The 7,584-nt window shown below is 39.5% G+C and overlaps 1 long non-coding RNA gene across 1 annotated transcript; it reads right to left on the bottom strand.

Moving 5' to 3' along the window:
- Positions 1 to 4,229: 4,229 nt before the first annotated feature.
- Positions 4,230 to 5,055, bottom strand: LOC120435765. The gene is made up of 3 exons (XR_005609898.1): positions 4,926 to 5,055; positions 4,795 to 4,835; positions 4,230 to 4,354 (listed from the first exon to the last, which is right to left on the bottom strand). It is a non-coding gene; the product is annotated as an uncharacterized LOC120435765 (long non-coding RNA).
- Positions 5,056 to 7,584: the final 2,529 nt, after the last annotated feature.

The raw sequence follows: 7,584 nt of genomic DNA, 5'->3' as shown, positions 1-7,584 counted from the left end.
GAATAAAAAGAAACAGGAACTACAGCATCCACACAATAAGAAGAGTAATAAAAAATGCCTCTTGGCATAGGCACACTTAATAAGTCTGAGGAATAGTAATAAGTGTGCCTCTTGGCCTCTTGGCACACTTATTATAAAGAAAAAACATTAAATGACAAGGTGTGTCCAAAGTTTTGACTGGTAGCATGTATACTACTAAATATAAGCATGAACTTTCTAGAGCTGCATGGATACATACATAATGAGTAAGATGATGGGGGGATCTTGAAGAGTCTGCATTAGTCTGTCTGATCAGTCTCATGTTCAGTATCTGATGCACTGTCCAGAGCCATTTCCTCTGCAAATACAGTAGACATATGGAGAGAAAACTATATGCACCATTTATTTTTTAAGGAGTAAGTGTTCAGTTTCTAAACATTAACAGTAAAATGTATAAAAAATAAAAACACCATTTTCTCATTTTCAGTCAAACAGTTCAAGTATAACATGATACCTGGAAATGGATTAAAGATTAACACACAAAAAAGGTTTAGGCCAATTTACTCCACTGAGCCCTGCTCTCAGACACTGACATAGATGTAGCTGTCTGGAAAGGTGTAATTTAAAAAAAAAAAAAAGAGCTTAAAGTTAAAAGTTTTAAAACCATTTTCAGCACCATCTGCTGTCAGTGCAAAACATCATGTAATTGGTTGGTTAATTGGTTAGTTGTGCCTAATAGTCAGATACACATGCTGGAGTCCAACACTATAGCTTTTTCTCGTCAGACCAGGTGTACCGAGTCTGCAAATAGCTGGCAAAGCAGATGGCAAACCCAATTTTGTGTTTCAGCACCAATGTAAACAATGCACAACAGACCTGACCACATGTTTGCACTTTTCAGTACACTTCTTTATTGCGGCCATCAACGTACACACGCGACTGCAGCTTTCCAGCGGATGCAGGCAAGCCACACACTTTCAGAACCACTGACTTATATTGATGTTTAGTTTTAGTGTCCTTATTTTTCTCTGAATTATCAATTCTGTCACTAGTTGGCTAACAAACTAAGTCTATTAGCTGCAACCAACCAACCGACAGAAGATGGATGTAAACGTGTTTTTAAAACTTAAAGCACTTATTTCTTAAATCGAACTTCACAAACAGTTACATCTATGACCGTTCATGAGAGCAGAGCTCAATGGTGTAAATTAGCCTTTTTGTATAGTGTTTAATGTCCCCTATAAGCAACAGTTTGTTACCAAAAAATTAAAAACAAAAACACAAGCAAAGCAATGCAAAGGATTTTTATAGTAACAATGCATGACTACTGAAATAGTGTCTCTCTCTCTCTCTCTCTCTCGTGTGTGAGACTATCAATATAACTGATGCTAAAATTAACAAAAAAAAAGAAGACTTATACACACTCCTATTACACAGGCCTATTTTACCTTGTGGATCAATGTTTATCTCATCCAGATTTTTCCCTTTATACTGCGAGAGTTGTCCACGCTCCAGGGCCATCAGAACTTTGCTGATTTTTGCTAGCTGTAACGTCCCCTCAGGCGGCCTGTAATATTACCGATGAACTCGAATGTCATGCCCAAGGAAGTCCGCAAGGTCGTCCATTTCATTGTCCTTCAAGTTGAGGACCTTAGACATGGTGGCGATGTGTTTTCTAAGTTTAGTGGAAGATAATGATTCTGGGTGCTTTGCGCCACAGCACTAAGCAATCTGTCGGATTGCATCTGATCCTCTAAAGTGACCCAGTCCTTTTGGTCTTCCAAACATAAATTCATTATCATCCAGGACGTCACAGTCACTACGAGTCTTCACAAGCAGCTCCATGGATTCCAACATATCAGGTGTCAGCAAAATGGGGACCTTTCTTCCACGTTTGCCCCTTATCTCCACTCGGTGGAAGTGCTTGCAGAGTTGCTTCTCAAGTTCAGACAAAGAAACCTCAACATCTGGGTGGGTTGATGAGGTGTCCCGCAGAGTGAACGCGCTTAGTGGCATCTTGGATACTTCTCCTTCTCGTCTACGGTTAAATATTATCACCTCACCTAGAGTGATTTTGGCCAGTTCCACCCAGTTCTTTCTAGTTGTTTTTCCTCAAGTCTTGATTTACATGTTGTTCTTTGATTTTTGATATACTCGTGCATTTGTCTAACATCTTCTGCAAAGGGAAGCAGGTGTGGACAATTCCATTTAGCTTCACTTAAATTCCGGAGGGCCTGGGATGACACACATTCACTCCATTTGGTGTCACAGATCTGCTTAAATATCCGCGCATTGTTAATAGAAGTCTCATCTTCTATGATCATTGCATCACATTCAGTGAGGTCTGCGATTTTCTTGAGGTTGTGACCCAACTTCAAAGCCAGGGATGGTGTTTTGTAGGTATTTGTTTCCTCATTCAAGCCAGCCACAATCTTAACAGCTTCTATTACAAGAGGAAAGTTAGCCGGTACAAAGAAATCTGAAATAGTCTTCCACTTTTCCTCCCTTGGAGAACAAGTCGCCCTGTCTCACGCATCTTTTGTCTGACATATTCATGTTTTGCAACATCATGCCCATGCTTAATGAAGAGGTGTTCCCCAAATTTCAGTATGTTTTTCTCACTGCGGACAACACTGGTGATCTCATCTTCCTTCATATTAAGGACCAGTTTCCAAAACCGTTCATTTACACCACTTGGGAGAGGTTCAGCATATTTACAAATGGCCTGTACTCTGGATGTTCCAGGCTTCATGCCTTTGAGTTTTTTATTCAGATGACATCTTTGCATATGTCTCCAAAGGGATTTCCTCTTTAGGTAAGCCTCACAGTTCAGACAATGTAGGTAATCACTAGCCTTCACAGATGCACCAAATTGTTGACGAGGTATCACTACACCTTTTCCTTCTTCAAGGACACGATTATTATGGGCCCGGTTACCTTTGTTAGTTAGTAAAGTAAACTGCAATCTTCGCTCTTTGGAACCCTTGGGGAACTTGATTGCCCTCAACACTTCAGGTTTGTTTTTATGTTTCGTTTCCAAATGGCGTGCCATTTTGGCATATGGTTTTGAGCAAAACCAACAATACAATTTTTTTTTGTTGTACAGTCTACCACCATCTGCTTTCTTTTTAAGTGTCATAACCATTACAGAGCTACCGCCTGAGATGGTTTCTCCAGGTTTATTTAACCCAGACAAGGTGTCTTCCAAATCATGTGACTCCACACTATCTTGAGTAGTGGCTGCTGTTATGGAACTTGTATCCCTTCTCTGTGGGCACTTTTTAAGAGTGATTCTCTTTGAATGTTTCTGAAAGATGGATTTACATTTTTTCTTGTGTAATGTACTCTGCCAAAAAGTACAAGAATGAAGAAAAGTAAAACTGTCGCTATCTGTTTCATCAGAATGAGGAACATATTCTTCTTGGCTGTATTCAGAACTTGACATAGAATCTTTTGAGTATTCAAACATCCCTCTGTTAAGCTAAAAAAAAAAAAAAAAAAGAACAAAAGAAAACAGCAATTACAATTAAATCTATTTGAGTAAGAAGTTAACTACCTCCATAGCACAGAAGACACAAAGTTACCTGGTACAAGATGAAGTTACCTGGATAAGCCAGAATTGGTATTTTGGCTTTTCTACAAAGCCAAAATCCTTGTAATCTTTTCTTAAGGTGTCAGAACCACTTGACACTGTGTACACAATTGCTAGACAAGAATTTTGATTTATACATACTTTGCTCCAAGGTTTATAAAATAGAAACTGTTGTGTGGTGGTTGAAATGGCTTTGTGAGCTAATGGCTAAGTTTGCAATGTTTCTGTGGACACCATACATCTATATTTTTAAATACAAGTTATGGCAGTACATCCCATTAAACCAGATGTGGTACTGGGGAGACTGAGGTTCAACAGGTTAAGACTGGGTCAAGAAATGTCTGAAGAAAAATCCTTAAAAGTTTTTGTGAGCCAATTAGATTAGCGTCTCTCTTGACAGACCAGATGTATGTGCCTGTGGCTGGACACTGCTGGTGACTGATTCAAAGCAGAGCTCAAAGTGTTAACGGTATAGCAAACCATGAGTGAATAATGGCTTTAACCCCTTTTCTAAGCCGACCTAAGTTTAAATATAGCATCCCTAATAACTGTGCAGATAGTGTAATCATAACTATAGAGGTTTTGCAGTGCATTATATACTGATAATCTGTGACTCAACTTGTTTTTTTGTTTTATTTAACTAACCAAAACACATCTACAAACTCTTACACTCTCAGTGTGTGTGAGCACAGGTACACTGCTGTCCTCAATGTCAGTTGATGTAGCCACATCAGGAATAACTGTGCTCTTGCTTTCACTGTCACTGGAACACAGCTGTACTTTCTAAAAATATAGCAAAAAGAAGTTTATAACATTGTCAAAAATATGCAACAGAAACATCATGTCAAAGCAGCGGCACATATTATTGCTATATTAATAAGAAATGTCATTGTTACATTCAGGGGGACAGAATTGTCCTTGTGTTGTCATTGTTGATTTTAGAATCATCATCAGAATACTTAATAATCCCAGAGGGATTGTGGTGAAAGTTGCTCCAGAGCCATAAGAACAGTGACTAACTAAAATAGATATTAAAATATATTACAATGTTTCAAAACAGCCATTCTAAATAAGAATAGCTCTAATCATTAATACTCCTCCAAAAAATATTACTAAAGAGAACTGACAGTGAGTTGCCCTCTTATTAAAATAACTTTGTAATTTTCTTTGTACATGATGTGATATTTAGGGCACACGTGGTAGGACATGATGACACCTCCTACCGTTTCCTTTCCACTGGAAGACCTAGCGGCCCCATCAGCAACTGCACAGATTTTAAAGAAAATAAAAGTGTTACCTAAAAGCAAATAGATAAAACAACAACAATCCAATTTGACCCAAATCAGTTACTGACCTTTGGGGACTTTGGCCTTTAGGGAGGCTTTTGTACGCCTACCTCTTTTCCCCTTACTGATTGCTCTCTGTGGAAAAAATAAAAATCAAACCTGATCAGCTCAATGTATTATGCTGTAATACAGCCAAACCTCTCCCTTGCCTTAAAAGTACATAGCTTTGCTTTTAAGGGGCGTTTATGTGCATTCTTGTGTGTTCTGAAAAAAATTGCTGGGACAAGACAGCTTATAATTGCCATGAAAACTAAAGGCAGTTTATAGTGGTGCAACGGATCAAAAGTCTCATGGTTCGAATTGGATCACGTTTTTTTCGTCACGGATTGGATCAATTTTCGGATCAGCAGGGAAAAAAAAAAGAAGACAAAAATTTAACTCGCCATTTACTTACAGTGGCTTGCAAAAGTGTACGGCCCCCTTGAACTTTCCCACATTTTGTCACATTACAGCCACAAAAATGAATTAATTTTACTGGAATTCCACGTGAAAGACCAATACAAAGTGGGGTACACGTGAGAAGTGGAACAAAAATCATACATGATTCCAAACATTTTTTACAAATAAATAACTCAAAGTGGGGTGTGTGTAATTATTCAGCCCCCTGAGTCAATACTTTGTAGAACCACCTTTTGCTGCAATTACAGCTGCCAGTCTTTTAGGATATGTCTCTACCAGCTTTGCACATCTAGAGACTGAAATTCTTGCCCATTCTTTGCAAAACAGCTCCAGCTCAGTCAGATTAGATGGACAGCGTTTGTGAACAGCAGTTTTCAGATCTTTCCACAGATTCTCAATTGGATTTAGACACCAGACAGGTCAGGGATAAAGTTATTGAGAAATTTAAAGCAGGCTTAGGCTATGTCTACACGTACGCGGGTATTTTTGAAAACGCAGATTTTTCTATGCGTTTGCACCTTTCGTCCACACGTAAACGGCGTTTTCGGTCACTGAAAACGGAGATTTCTAAAAACTCCGGCCAGGGTGGATATTTTCTAAAACTCCGTTTTTGCATTTACGTGTGGACGAGAAAAACGGAGAAAACGCAGCGTCAAAGGTGTGCGCCTTTTTTGACGTCACAGTGTGCGCCACGTTGTTGTTTCGGTGAAATGAATTTCTACAATACTGTTACTGTTAATTGTCCTCTCTGCAGTGTTTAAATGCTTACATATACACACACAGTTACTGTCCCTTCACACATACGACTCAGTTCTGCTTCTATGCCCCATCTTTGTTTACTATTTCCCACCGAGGCTTCTAGACTTCTGATTGGCCAACATTTCTACACGGTTAGGAATATAGCGCCACCTGCTGCTTTGGCATGTTCCTAGCAGCGTTTTCCTTCATTTCTGCCTTTACGTGTGGACGGGATTATTTTTTAAAACGAAAACAGAAAATCTCCGTTTTCAAAAATACCCGTGTACGTGTGGACATAGCCTTAGGCTACAAAAAGATTTCCCAAGCCTTGAACATCCCACAGAGCAGTGTTCAAGCGATCATTCAGAAATGGAAGGAATATGGCACAACTGTAAACCTACCAAGACAAGGCCGTCCACCTACACTCACAGGCCGAACAAGGAGAGCACTGATCAGAAATGCAGCCAAGTGGCCCATGGTGACTCTGGACGAGCTGCAGAGATCTACAGCTCAGGTGGGGGAATCTGTCCATAGGACAACTATTAGTCGTGCACTGCACAAAGTTGGCCTTTATGGAAGAGTGGCAAGAAGAAAGCCATTGTTAACAGAAAACCATAAGAAGTCCCGTTTGCAGTTTGCCACAAGCCATGTGGGGGACTGTGATGGCATGCCACACATGGTAAGCTCCACACCTCACCACCAGTTGATTCACTTTAGTTTAATTTACAGTCACTACTTTAAAATATCCTACTTATTGTTCAATATTGTTTCTTTATTAAATGTATTTATTTTTCCATCACACCTTCCAATGTTTATATGGCGTGCACACATATTAACCTTGCAAGGTCAAAGTTCTGTTTTATGTTATATTAATACATCTTTCTTTCTTTGAGTTACCTGGGGTTTGGCTTCTCCTTCTGTCTGGCAAAAGGTGTGGCAAAGGGCTGGGAGAGCTGAAATACCACTGACAGCCTAATTGGACAGAACCACATGCTTCATTGCCTGGGGGGTGTTTCATGTTTGTTTAATTGTTTTGTATTAGTTGGTTATATGGCAGCCATTTTGTTTTCCCCTGTGTGTGTCATTTGGTTTAGCTAAACCAGTATTTAAGTTCCCCCATGTGTCATTTCAGGAGGTCAGTTTATCTTATGTTTGTTTGAGGGTTTTGTTAATTATTATCTTGAGTTTAGTCTGTTGAGTTGACCTCTTTTATTGGTCTGCCTGTTTAAGTTCTGGCTTTGTTAAATATATTTTCATATTTTTGGGTCAATAAAACCCCTTTTTTTTTTAAATTAAATACCTGTGTCCTTTATGCCTTACTGCTTGGTCCCTGACAGGGACACAGCAAACATGTGGAAGAAGGTGCTCTGGTCAGATGACATCAAAATGGAACTTTTTGGCCAAAATGCAAAACGCTATGTGTGGCAGAAAACTAACACTGCACATCACTCTGAACACACCATCCCCACTGTCAAATATGGTGGTGGCAGCATCATGCTCTGGGGGTGCTTCTCTTCAGCAGGGACAGGG

Source organism: Oreochromis aureus, linkage group 22 (genome assembly GCF_013358895.1).
Source record: "Oreochromis aureus strain Israel breed Guangdong linkage group 22, ZZ_aureus, whole genome shotgun sequence".
Taxonomy (NCBI): Eukaryota; Metazoa; Chordata; class Actinopteri; order Cichliformes; family Cichlidae; genus Oreochromis; species Oreochromis aureus.
Note: the sequence above shows the minus strand (reverse complement) of the source record. Positions and strands in the feature narration are given on the sequence as shown.